This window comes from Prunus persica, chromosome G8 (assembly GCF_000346465.2).
Source record: "Prunus persica cultivar Lovell chromosome G8, Prunus_persica_NCBIv2, whole genome shotgun sequence".
Lineage (NCBI taxonomy): Eukaryota > Viridiplantae > Streptophyta > Magnoliopsida > Rosales > Rosaceae > Prunus > Prunus persica.
Genome location: NC_034016.1, coordinates 9293864 through 9308519, shown reverse-complemented (window position 1 = coordinate 9308519; position 14656 = coordinate 9293864). Strand labels below are relative to the sequence as shown.

At 43.8% G+C, this 14656-nt stretch overlaps 1 pseudogene; it reads right to left on the bottom strand.

Annotated features, from left to right (window-relative positions):
- On the bottom strand, positions 2217-7263 carry LOC18768839 (annotated as a pseudogene).

The window sequence follows — 14656 nt, the reverse complement described above, 5'->3', positions numbered from 1 at the left end:
ACATGATGATTGAAATCATCATGGAAGGCAAACTTGAAAACACAGCTGGAGTTCTTTGAGCGGAGCCAAGCCTCGGAGAGATTCTTAACCTTGGTTATGATGATTTCAATCATCATAGCCAAGAATTTCTGTGGATTGATCAAACAAACTGCTGGGTGCGGATCGTATCCTCGGAATTACTTGAGCGGAGCTGTCCCTTAGAGAGATTACTGACCCTTTTTATGATGATAGAAATCATCATGGCCAGGAACCCTTGAGTTGAATGGAACCTGAAATCTTGAGCAAAAAATCAGAAAATTGTGCCATGGAACTAATCTTTTACCTTGAAATGGCTCTTTCCTTTCTCAAGTCTGCTTGCTAATTTTTCTTCTTGCTATGACTGTTCTCTTTTCTGCTCTTTTTCTGTCCTCCTGCTGTTTTCTTTTTTCATTCCTCCCCTCGTGTCATGCCTCTTATAGAGGCTATCTTATGATGAGTTTGAATTCAAGCTGATGACCACTTCTCAACGTAGATACTTATCTCTTGGTGTTTCAAAACCACTGAAATACATCTATTTTATTTTTATATGTTTTTCTTGATAAGATTGCAGGGACAAAACAAATTCAATTCTAGCCCAAGTCAAATTCTTGGCTAACTGCTTTTGTGAAAATTTTCCGTTCAACACTATTAGTGAATCTGTTAAATGTTGATGTGCCAAATGTGAAACCCATTTTGTGATGACGTGGACTTCCAAGTGGATAGAAAATTAATAAAAATTTATTTTATTGTTTAAATTATTTATTATTGTTAAATTAATTCAAATTTTAAAAATAAAAAATAAAAAATAAAAATAAAAAATGGCAAATTTCTTCCCCCCACGTAGATTCTCTCTCTCTCTCTCTCCCCCAATTTCTTCCCCCTTCCTCCCCATTTCTTCCCCCCCGCCTCCCCAAGATTTCTTCCCCCACGCAATTTCTTCTCCCCCACTACACCCAGATCAAGAATATCATTTGAAACTGGATCCTGTAAGCTGCCCCTATCGCATCTAGAAATCTTCCACTTGCTTGTTCGAATGTCACGACCTACCGAAACCATCTCCATTCCTTTCTATTATACCCTCCATGAGGTAGCCATTGGCAATCCTCATTGGTGAAACCAAATTGTCCTCAGACATATGTCTAGGAAAGATTGGTTGATGGGAAAAATTTGAGGCCGTTGAATATACACCACACCGCAATTTATCTACTATACACAAACCCTAGATATCCTAAACACACACACTCTCTCTCTCTCTCTCTTGGTTTTCTCTGGAAAGAAACAAGGGAAAGATCTAACAAGCAAACCCTCAATTTCTGATGGCAAACTAAAACGACGCCCAAAAATTTCACGAAATTTCTTGAGAAGAACCTTAAAGCAGCTAGAAGGAAACGAAAATAAAAACAAAGGTACCGAAATTTATCTACAGGATAAGAATCAAAGAATTTACTCTTTTTTTAAATTTGGGTGAGGCAGAAGAAATTAGGTGGGGGAAAGAAATTTGGGGTTTAAGAAATCTGGGGAGGGGGGAGAAATTGGGAGGAAGGGGGAAGAAATCGGGAGAGAGAAAGAGAGAGAATCTTGGTAGGGTTTTAAATTTTTTTAAAATATTTAATTTAAAATATTGAATTTTTTAAAATAATTAAAATAATAAAAAATTTATAAGTTTTTTGTCCACGTGGAACCCCACTTCAATTAAAAAAATAGGTCCCACGAATGCCACATCAGCATTTAACAGATTAACTAATGGTTTGGCTAAACAGAGGGGTTAAATTGTATGGTTTCCATGACGTTGAGTATGTACTCGTAAATGTCCCTAAAATTGGGTATGAACTTGAAATGACCTTATAGGTTGGGGGTTTTGTGTGGTTTGTCCAAAAATAATTAAATTATTTTTCGGGCCCAACTCTCAAATAAAATCAGCTTGAGTACTTTTTGTTAGAGAAAACCAGCTTGAGTGCTTTTTTTTAAGAAATATCCAGCTCAAGCACTTTCTGTTAGAGAAAACCCGCTTGAGCATGTTTTGTTAAAGACACTTGCAAAACTGTAAAAATTCATTGTGCGACAAAAATACTTCATTTGCTTTCAAACTCCAACAAGTATCCTAATCAAGTCTTCGTTGATATATTGGCCTTTTGAGCTTTTGTTTTTTGTTTTGTTTTGAGAGATGCCTTTTGATCTTTCGATACACTAAACAAGGAAGAAAAAATGCAACTCAAATGCCAAAACAATTATTGTAGATGGCAATACTTGCCACTGATTTATAAGTACGGGAAGCACACACTACTTTTCTATAAAACAAATTGCAAAGTTCAAAGCCCTTAGCCATTGATAAAAAATGAAAAACAAAAACAAAAACATAAGCTGAGGTGTGAGAAAATAACAACATAGAACCCCCTGGATCAGGGTTGATTATCTCTCTAGCTACTAGGGTTTTAATGGCTGCAGCAGTACATCTTTAACCAACTTCTCCACATTCAGTAATGAAGAACCCCTTGGACCAGTAGCTTCCTCTGCCTTTCGCTTCCACTCCATGGCGTTCTTTCTCATCTCTTTCCCTTTCTCACCCGACATTAATTCTCTCACAAGCTTCTCCACTTCACTCCTCTTCACATTGCTATCAATCTCCAAGCCAACTCCCCACTGAGTGCACGAGAACCAACAGTTCGTCTGCCGGTCCGCGAAGAACGGCCATATAACCATTGGCACTCCAGCACTCAAGCTCTCAATGGTGGAGTTCCAGCCACCGTGTGTCAAGAATCCTCCTATAGATGGGTGGTTCAGAACTTCCTCTTGTGGTGCCCAACTGACCAACAAACCTCTTTGTTTCGTTTCTTGGGCAAATTCCGATGGGAGAATAGCAGCGTCACCCTTCACAAGGTCAGGCCTAATAGTTCACAAAAAGGGCTTTTTGCTATTAGCAAGACCCCAAGCAAACTCAACAAGCTGTTGGGGTGTCATAACAGTAATGCTCCCAAAATTAACATAATCCACCGACTCGGGTTCCTTGGAATCCAGCCATTGTAGGCACTCAGGCTCTTCTTTCCAAAGGCTGGAACCGATCGATGACGATATAGCATTCTGGGGAACAATCTTGTTCACAAGCAAGTGATTGGGGCCAATGGTGCAAATTGGAGGAAACATTGAAGAAAGAGCCTCCAACACTTTATATTCCAATGTGTCATAAGTGTTTACGATGACAGTAGAAGCTCTTTCTACCTCTTCCATGGCGAAGCTTAGCATCATGTCTTCTGCATCTGTGGTACGTACAAAGCTTGGGAGATCTTTCGGACGAATCCTTCATTCCTGGAATCCAGTCTATCGTGGTGTCCAAATACCCGTTTGTTAGAGAAGCCTCTCCTGAAAAAGCATATATAGAATTTGTCATAGCTGCTTACCATTTCTATATCCCAAATTAAATAACAAAGATATAAGAATTCTTTCTTATAGGCTTAATATTTAGCTTATTATCACAAAACATCCTTAAGATTTACAAAACTATTAGAATGCATCCTTAATATATTTTTGTGTCATTCGTGGTCCTCAAGGTTAGTATGTGTAATCACAAATAGTCCCTGCCATTAGGTTCCGTCAAAAACTCCGTTAGTTTGATAACATAACATACATATATATATATATATATACAGTCCCCTTCTACTGAGGGATCCCTCAAATAATTTTATTTGAGGGACGCCCTTTAGGGTACTCTATAATTTTTTTTCCAATGATCCAAATCATCTATTTTTTAGGTCTTCATTCATAGATCATCCTTACAAAAAATTAGACAAATCAGAAACCGTTTCAACATCCAATTGTGTCCTACAAAATCAATGAACACGGTGCTTCAAGAAAGTACTAAAATTTCAATAACTCAATAGAATGGTCAAATTATATCGGATTCAAGTGATTTTTTGTAGAGATGATCTTTGAATATGTATATACAAAATAGACGGTTTGGAGAAGATCAAAACCTAAATGTGCCAGGGGTTGATCATCGAAGCCAGGGACGATGAAGGAATTTGAGCGCTTTTTGAGGGATTCCTTAATGGAAGCTCTCTGTATATATATATCACAAAACATCCCTGAGGTTCACCCACCTATCACAAATGGCCACTACGAAATTTTTTAATTTTTTATATTTAAAATTCATAAAATTTTGGTTTTCTTTTTCAAATTTTATTTTAAATTATTTATAAATACATATTATATTTTAAATACATGTGACACTATATTATTGTAGATGTGGGCTCCATATATATGCCACATCAACAAACTAATGGAATTTTTTTAAAATAATTTAAAATTCATAAAATTTAAAAATGAAAAAACTAAGGGTTTCCGGTTCATAAATGATCCTCAAGATTAAAATCCTTCTATGAATGGTTTTTTCATTTATAAATAATTTTAAAAAGAAAACTAAAATTTGAATTTGAAATGAAAAAATTTTAAAAATTCGTAGGGACCATTTGTGATAAGTGTGTGAACCTCAGGGATATTTCGTGATATATATGTATGTCGTGTGTCACGGATCGCATATAAACAAGTGCTACCATGACTCCGTTGGGACATCTATGCGTTTATGAGGCAGTCTAAGTGTGGACGGGTGAGAGCTTAAGAGCTAGAATGGTTGGTGTTAGGTGGGTTGCACTTGTGAAGGGTATTTTAGGTATTTCTGAAGGTTACAGGAGGATCTTGGGGCAACCAATAATACCAAATGTTCGTGATGTTGAGACGAAGGAAACGCAACTGACGGTTCGCCATTCGGAGTTCGTACGAAGGAGTTATGCCCAATTATGACTCCTCGTACATAGGTGATGTTCTCTCCTTGCAGAATGCTAAATGTATAAAATGCTATATAGGGGATGACATGGTGTCATGCTCTCCACCGCCCCTGGTGCTTACACCCTTGTGGCACTAAGCAAGCATCCTTATGACATTGGACGTAGTCATAAAGGCAGGCATAAGATTGTTGAAGGATAATCTGTGTCTCCGAGGGAAAGGAATTCCCGAGGACAATACGATCACGCGAGGCCGTTCGTATTGCGCATCGTTGGAAAGAGTGAGGTCAACATATGGCATTCGCTATGCCATCGGCTAGCGAGACATTTGACAATACTCGATGGACTTGGCTTGGATTCGGCCTTGTCTAATATTGAAGGAAGATATTCAGATGTCAGTACGCATGGGTTGCGACCCCATGCAATGCATAGATGGTTATGTGGGACATTCGAAATACATATGTTGCCAAGGCTTAGGCGACATGCAAGCATAAGAACTTGCGTGTATAGCTTGAGGATGTGGGCTATCGTGGACGCTAAAGAAATGACCGACAGAAGTGTGGGTAAATCAATGGTGTGTTGGATCGCTATGTCTTGACTTGGACATGAGCGAGACATGAGTAAAGCATGCGACGTGGTCGATGCAGTTGGCGTGTCTTATGCAACGCTTGATGTATGGGCGTCAAGGGTTCATTGCCGGATGCGGAGTGATTGTATTGTCACAAGGTAGTGTGACTCGTTGTCTAGTGGAAGATGACACTTGAAGGTGAACCTCTCGCGGAGTTGTGAGAGTCATGCATATCATGAAGTGGGAGAAGGCTGACTGGGATCCGAAAGGGATTCTGGGCCTCACAGGTATGCTTTGAGTGGTGAAATGTGTGTTTCGCTTCCGCCGCACCGTGTCGCTCAATCATCCAGTGACACATGTCAATAAACTAATGGAATTTTTTACGGAACCTAACGGCAGAGACCATTTGTGATGACACATACTAACCTTGTGGACCACGAGTGACAAAAAAAAAAATTAAGGATGCAATCTAATAGTTTTGTAAACCTTATTGTAATGGCCATCTTTCCCATCAAATTACCGACGTGGGCTTCAGAGCATCACATAATTTGTTAGATGAGAACCATATCACTTCCGAAGTTAACAAGAAAACAATAAAAGCAATATATATAATATACAGAGAGTTTCTATTGAGAGATCCCTCAAATTAGCTTATTTGAGGGATACCCTCGTAGGGCTCACTCCATATTATATTTCACTAATCCCAACTATCTATTTTGTAGATACTTATTTAAAGATCATCTTTACAAAAAAATCACTTGAATCCGATATCATCCGTCTATTCAAGAATGATTGAAATTTTAGTACTTTCTTGAGCACCGTGTTCATTGATTTTGTAGGACACAATTGTATACAGAAACGGTTCTGATTTGTCTAATTTTTTGCAAGGATGATCTATGAATGTAGACTTGAAAAATAGATTGTTTGGACCGTTGAAATTTTTTTTGTAGGGAACCCTAAAGGATGTCTCTCAAATAAAATTATTTGAGTGGTCCTTGAATAGAAGGGGACTGTATATATTATATATATACAGTTCTTCTATCATCCGGATCCGTATGTTATTACCGTGAGGATGCCAATATAAATAAGGAGGAAAACAGAGAGGAGTAGTATTAAGTTTTCAATCTCATTTTCATAAGGCTTTTGGGAATGAAAATTGCATGGATAAAAGAGATGAAAAATAATTAAAAAAATAAAGTGGGGTGAACCTTCTTTTTTTTTCTGGGTCGTAAGGAGGGTGAATGATGAATATAATAGTTTGCCAGTCCCTTAATTTTAATTGCTTTTCATATATCAACCAAACCAATACAAATAATAATATCACAAAATTTCAATTTTACTGTATTAATTCGTGCCCTTTATTTTTCATGTAACATAACATGTACCTCTGAGTGGTGTAAGACCTTTGTCAATAAGTTGGCGGTACTGCGTGTAGCCCATGAAGCCGCATGAACTTGCAGTCCAGAACAGAGCCACCGGAATTCCAAGATCTTCATCAGCTTTCATGGCAAATGACATGACACCATTGGAGACAATACAGGTCACCGTTGGGAGAGCCTTGTGAAGACTAAGGTTAGCCAGCAGGTTGCGAAATGGTCCTAAGCAAGTCTTGCTTGTGGAGTCGCAAAGAGACGGGATGTCTTGCGTAGCGTTAGCGTCTGTAGGGGGCAGACCATCGGGGATGGCTTCAAAACTGAAGTCCTGGGAGACGTGGAGGGGGGACGGGCCTCGGGATTTGAGAATGCGTTTGTGGTTGTCCTCACTGTTGACAAAGGTTATGTGAAAGCCTCTGTGATGTAGGAGCTTTGCTAACTTCATCATTGGGCTTATGTGACCTTGAGCTGGGAATGGGAGACACACAGCATGAGGCCTCTTGCTAACTTCTACTCCAACGCCATCCATTTTCTATTTCTCTCTCTTTTCTATCTTAATTCCTAGCTCTTAGGGTACTGTGTGTGATTCAAAATACTACGAGAGATATAAACTTTATAGCAAATCTAGATCTACATTACATCTGTTCTCTTGGCAGTATACATATATAATATTCGAGATATTTTTACCACCATGATCTAGTTTTAACTTCTGTTGGTAGTTTTATTGTTCCCATCTAAATTATTGGATTGGACTCAATGGCCCTGAGTTCCAAGAGATATCGAGGAAATTTCATGTGCCTTCATTTTCAGAGATATCACGTCCACAAATATATCTTTCTACAGTCCCACATCAAAAATCTACACAACTTGCACACCTCCTAAGGTTTATAAAAGAAGCACAATTCCCCAAAATGGAGGTAATCAGAACTAACGGTATACTGCCTATTGATCTGTCAGTTCAATCTTGCTAAATCCGTACTTACTTAAGCATCGGAGAGCCTTCGACCGGTACCACACCGGTACCTAAAGGTCTTACCGAGCATGTGTTATCTTGCAGATCACGTGCTTTACCGAGGTCCAAAAGTATATCGAAGGCCCAACATCACTAAGTTGAGCAGAAAAGTACCGAACCATTTTTAAGCATCAACAGTTTGGCGTCGTTTGTGTGAAGCGAAGAAGATCTGAATCAGCCCACCACCCTAGAACACATGGGGACCACTTCAGTACCAGTATTTCCGCCCGAAGAGGGGTTACCATTCGGAATGCAGGGTGGAGCTAGCCCAGCGCTGCCCCCATGCACTCTGTTCGGCAATTCGCCCATTATGCAACTCACCGCCGAAGCCGAGCTTCTGGCCCAAATCACTTCTCTTCGGCAGAACATGGCTAAGTTGCAAGAACATAACAACCACATATCGTCCAAAGTGGAATAAACCCAGCAGTTGCTCAATCAACAGCAAACGCAGAATATCCAAACCACCCAATCGTCCCAGAGTCTGCAGACTCCTAGTCGGCAGAAGAAGGGCAGGAAGGGGCAAAGGCAACGTCTGCTTCCTCCAACCAGTTGGTAGTTCCGACACCCAGAGATCAGCCCCATCTACCGAATAAAGTTTATGCCGATTACCGTCATCGTCTTAACGACAAGGAGGTCGGCAGACAACGATCTCCGATCAGAGTCAATGCTCGACTCCAAGAATCACGATTGAAGGTTTTGGGAGGCAAGCCACCGATTCGGAAAGTTCGAGGCTTACAATCCACCCCCGAATCAGAATCTAAGTATGTCCCTTCCAATACCAGCAAGCCTACCTACCGTTCGGCAACGCCAACGAGGTATTCGGAGGCCAGGCCGGTAAGCCCACAGAGACGTTCGGAGGACTATGGCTCCCAGGAAATACCTGGTCGAGATCCCGTCGTCTGACTCCTTTTTCAGAAAGTCCAGAAGATGCAAAAAGACCGAGTTCTTTCTCAGGAACCGGACTGGGGAAAGCTTCAGCCAGGACCATTTACCGAATGAATCAAGCGCTCACAGCAGGACAAAGACATACAGCCTCTACGTATACCGTTCTACACTGAGGTGGAAGATCCCTTAATGCATCTCTATTACTTCCAATCGGCAACAGGATGCAAGGGACTCAGCGACGAAGGGCAATGCATGTTGTTTCCGTCCGCGCTTACGGGGGCGGCATTGAATTGGTTCTACCGTCTAGAGCCAGGAATGGTAGACTCCTTCGACGAGTTAAAGTAGATTTTCCTTAACCACTTTATGATTCAGACGGACTGTCTGTATTCTGGGATGATCTGTACACGATTTAGCAAAGAGAAGATGAGCCCCTGAGAGAATATGCTGCAGGCTTCAGTCATGAGTACTCGAGGTGTCCAAAAACGGACGACAGGGCAGCCTACGGAACCTTCAAGAATGACCTTCGGTCCTCACACTTTCGGTACCTCGTGCACAGTAGCAACTGGCACACCTATGATGAGCTGATGAAGTAAGCGGCAATTCATGCCAAGGCCGAGTGTTTCAACTCAAAGTCTGGGCCTTCGGCTCGGTAGGAAGAACCGGCGTTGAAGAGTTACCCAGGGCAAGAATCTCCATACGCCCCTAGAAGAACTGGCGAATCCTCCTCATGGCACAAATGGAAAGATGACTGAGACGCTCGGCAGGGGCACTCAAAGAAAGGGAAAGGAAAATAAAGTTACACAACCACCGGACGCCCTTATTGAATTAGGACCACAGTCAGGAAGTATTTACCCTGCTGAATACCACCTACGAGGCCGTTTTGATGAACGAAAATGAGATAATACCCAAGCCGAACCATCGAAAGCCGAATCGGCAGGACAATCGGGATATTGGCAAATTCTGCTGATACCACCAGCACAACAGTCATAACACTGAGGAGTGCATAAGCCTAAGGAAAATCGTCGAACGTTTAATTCGGGAAGGGAAGCTAGATCAGTACATCGCCAGACCGCCACAGGCACCGGTCCCAAAAGCAAATCGACAGATTAATATGATCAGCACCATCAGCGGAGGTCCCACACTAGAGGTTATGTCCAATCAATCGGTAAAGCAATATGTACGAGCTGCGCACTACCCTCAAGTCTTCGGCATAGAAGCTGATCGGCACCACAAGGTTCCAAAGGTAGGGTGGGAACCCATCACATTTTGTGAAGAAGATGAAGAAGGGATCCTTTACCCCATGATGACCTCATAATTATTTGAGCTGAAATCACTGACTATGATATAGGACAGGTATTGACCGACACTGGAAGTTCGGTAAATGTAATTTTTGCCGATGCTTTCAGAGGAATGGGAATAGCCGATAGCTGGGTCAATCGGCAGATAACACCACTACTTAGTTTCTCCGGGGATCTGGTCCAGCCAGTCAGTAGTGTCAGTCTACCCATCGCCTTCGGCGTTGCCCCTTGAAAATCAATGACCTATGACCAATTTCTTATCGTCGATGGCCCGACGGCATATAACGTCATAGTCGGACGAACGGCACTTATCGAAATCAAAGCGCACCTGTCGCCCCATATGCTGCTGATGAAATTACCAACGTACAACGGCACAGGGGCTATCCGAGGAGACCAACTCAGTGCACAGACGTTCTATGCGACAGCACTAAAGTTAGTAGCCACTAAACCTCCCAAGGAGACCATGTCTGTCTTGGGGGCACCGAACGATAACGGGCCCATTGACGACCCAAGGGACGAAACCCCAACACCGCAGGCACAACCCGCCGAAGAACTAGAAACGGTGATACTGGACAAAGAGCAACCTGATCGGTGCATCAAGATCAGCATCACACTCGCCCCGTCTCTCTGGATGCAGTTTATCAAGTTCCTGCGGCACCATGCCGAGGTTTATGCCTAGTCTTATGATGACATGCCAGGCACATCCCCTGAGGTCATCAGCCACAAGCTCAGCATCTCCCTTGCCTACAAACCTGTGAGGCAGAAGCGCCGTTTGTACGATGTCAAACCGTAAAAATCCACGAGTACCGAGGCTAATAAACTAAAATCCATCGGCTTTATCAGGGAAGCAACGTACTCTATTTGGCTAGCAAACTCGGTAATAGTACGCAAGGCGAAAGGCGGGTGGCGAATGTGCTAAGACTATACTGAACTGAACAAAGCCTGTTCGAAGGATAGCTTCCCGTTGCTCCGGATCGACCAGCTCGTGAACACAACTACCGGTCACGAGCTGCTGAGCTTCATGGACGCCTATTCGGGATACAACTAGATATTCATAACCCTGCCGATAGTGAGCATACGGCATTCATCGCTGACCGTGGATTGTATTGTTACAATGTCATGCCGTTTGGCCTGAAGAACGCGTGGGCAACATACCAAAGACTTGTTAACCGAATTTTTGCTAAACATATCGGCAGCATCATGGAAGTGTATGTCGATGATATGTTGGTAAAAAGCCAAATGGCAGGGGAGCACCTAGACAACTTAGCCCTAATGTTCGATATACTAAAGGACTACCGAATGAGACTAAACCCAACGAAGTGCGCCTTCGGTGTGTCTTCGAGTAGGTTTCTCGGTTTCAGGATGAGTCAGAGAGGGATCGAACCAAATCCTAAGAAAATCAAGGCCATAATCGATATGGAAATGCCGAAGACACAGAAGGACATTCAAAGCCTTACCGGGCGAGTCACGGCATTAACACGCTTTATTTCCAAGGCTACAGATAAGCGTGTACCATTCCTTAAAGCCTTGAAAAGGGGCAAACAACATATCACATGGACTGCCGAATGCGACAAAACATTTCAAGACTTAAAGAACTACATGAGCAGGGCACCGCTATTGTCAAAACCACTTCCTGGGGAAGTTCTATTTCTCTACTTTTCGGTATCCAGCACTGCTGTCAGCTCGGTCTTGATGCGGAAGCCAGAGAAGGCAGAATTACCGATTTTCTACGTCAATAAGGCACTCCAGAGCACAGAGCTTTGGTATCCTCCCCTGGAACAGTTAGCCTTGGCTCTCGTAGTCTCAGCTCAAAGACTTCGCCCATACTTCTAAGCGCACGAAATTACAGTCTTAACCAACCAACCGCTTCAGCAAGTACTCTAGAAACCAGAAACATTCGATCGATTAATCAAATGGGCAATTGAGTTAGAAGAGTTTGACATACAGTTCAAACCAAGACCCGTGGAGAAAGGGCAGGCCGTCGCTGACTTAATCTTTGAGCTTACACCTTCGGTGGCACCGGAGCCAGCCAGTTCAGACGCTGATGCCGGGGAACCAGGCAAGCAGAATGCTGAACACTTCGACCCTTCCGTTCCCGTATGGATTCTGCATGTCGATGGCTCAGCAAGCCAACAATGTTGTGGGGCTGGTCTGGTGTTAACTACTCCAGATGGAGCCAAGGTCGAATATGCCCTTCGATTTAATTTCAGAGCCTCCAACAACGAGGCCGAGTATGAAGCTCTTTTGGCCGTCCTTCTGCTCGCCAAGAGCATGAGAGCAAAACAAATCAGCATTCATAGTGACTCCCAGCTCATAGTGAATCAAATAACGGCAGACTTCGCAGCTAGGGATGCCTCCATGATAGCCTACCTATCAACCACAAACCGACTCCTCGAAGCATTTCAGGCTTACGAGATTCGGCAGATCCCCAGGACGAAAAACAATCATGCCGATGCACTGGCACGACTAGCTTCGGCAATCAATGACAAGGTCGGCAGAAAAGTGCTAGTGGAGATCCTATCTCAAGCTAGCACGGCAACTTTCGAGGTATGTACCGTACGGTACGAAAACACGTGGATGTCTCCCATCTACGGTTTCCTAACAAACGGTACACTGCCCTCTGACAAGTCACAAGCCCGAAAGCTATGGTACTGATCAACAAGATACACAGTTATCAACGACGTCCTCTACAAACGCGTCTATACTACACCGTATTTGAAATGCATCATCACCAAAAAAGGGGACTATGCCCTTCGAGAAATCCACGGGGGCTTATTTGGTAATCATTCTGGATCCCAATCGCTCGCACATAAGACCTTTCGGCAAGGGTATTATTGGCCGACTATGCACCAGGACACAAACACATTAGTAAAGAGATGCGACAAAATGCTAACGCTTCGGCAACATATCTCACGTCCCTGCTGAGCCTTTAACACCGATCGTAAGCTCATGGCCTTTCACCCAATGGGGACTAGATTTGATCTGTCCAATGCCGCAAGGCAAAGGCCAAGTCAAGTATATTGTGGTTGCTGTGGATTATTTCACCAAATGGGTGGAGGCCGAAGCTCTGGCAATCATAACAGCACCTATGCTGGAAGACTTCATCTAGACTCACATTTGCTGCCGATTTGGTATCCACTATGCAATCATCACCAATAATGGCACACAGTTCGACTCGAACAGCTGCCTTTGCCTCATCGACAACCCCCGCCACTGATACTGCGGCCTCCAGAACCACTCTCATCTCTGTCAGCTTAGCCTCCGAAGCTTTAACTTGCCGTTCGGTAGCTTGCTTGTCCTTTAGCAGGTGAGCATGGTCCTGGAGAGCCTTGCCTACCTCAGCAACCTTCGCACGACCATCCTCGTAAGCCTTCTTGGCGCGCTCGGCAGTAGTGATGACCTGCTTCAAGTACAGCCACATGTCCATCGATGCTTGAAAAACAAAGTAAAGGTCAGAAAAAGTCTGAAAGCGAACGGCGGCCACACATGGGGATTAGGAAACTTACCAAGGCCTGGAGACGGAAGGCACAGCCGGCTTCTTCCCGAAGGAGCTTCTTTGGCAGCACCTCCATCTTCGACAATTCCATTTGGAAACCAAGGATCATATGGCTCACAAACTGGATCGTCTTCAAAGGGCAGGCAATGTTGATAGGCTCAGCAAGGCCCTCGTCATCTTCAACGAAAAAGATAGCCTTCAGCATGTCCGATTGCAGACCACGCTTGGGCATAGGCTCGGCATCAAGGTCCATCGTGAATGGCCGCTTCCCGACCGCCTTCAAGGCCGTGTCCTCAGTAGCTGCCCACACTTTGGTGTTAAGTCAGCCCCGACAGTTTTCTTCTGCATAGGCTCTCCGTTCAACTGCCGCAGCTGCTCGGCAAGAGTCTGCTCCTCGGGATCGACGTCCGTCGCCTGTACAAGAGTCGCCTCCTTGAAGATTCGTTCATCCTCTTGGATTTGGCAGCTCTGCTGGCATCCGTCACTGTACAAAAATGAACATTCGATAACCAACCAACATGATATAAGCGAACATACAAGGCAAGTGAAGTGCACTTACTCTCGACAGGGCTGACAAGGTTGGAGGTTCCCGGTAAAGAGGAACTGAGGGTACACCCTGTCAGCAGCAGGAGCTTTCAGTCTCACCCTATCGATCTGTCGAATCTCTGATTGAGTGGGGCTCAGTTGCTTCAGCTTGCCTGCACATAAAAGAAAAACCAAACAAAAACAAAACAAGGTTAAGACCTCTAAGGAAAGGCACAACAATCGACCTACCGATCGGCATGTTGACCTACCGGCTATTTGGAAGGTGGTAGGGACGTGGAAACGGACGGGCCGTCCCGATGGCGACTCCCAATCGCCAGATAGGAGCACCCTTCGATTCCTCCAGGACTTCTAAGAAGTCGGCATGGCACTAACAAAATGCCCCCGCTCTGAAGCCCTAAGACAATTAGCCTGGACCCAACCTCCGTGATTGGCACTCTTGGACTTGGTAACGCTATACAGATAGGAGAATAGCTCGTAGGAAGGCTTTCCTTCCCCAACGATGCCTAATGCCGTGACCACCCCCATCAATGCCACCCAAAAGTTGGGGTTGTACTGGCCTGGAGCATTCCCAATTTGGGCGAGGATCTTATGCATTGGAGGTTGCAACTGCAACTGGACCCCCTGCAGAAGAATATCCGTGAAAAAGACGACCTCGCCGTTGTCAGGGTTGCTGAGGGATTCGGTA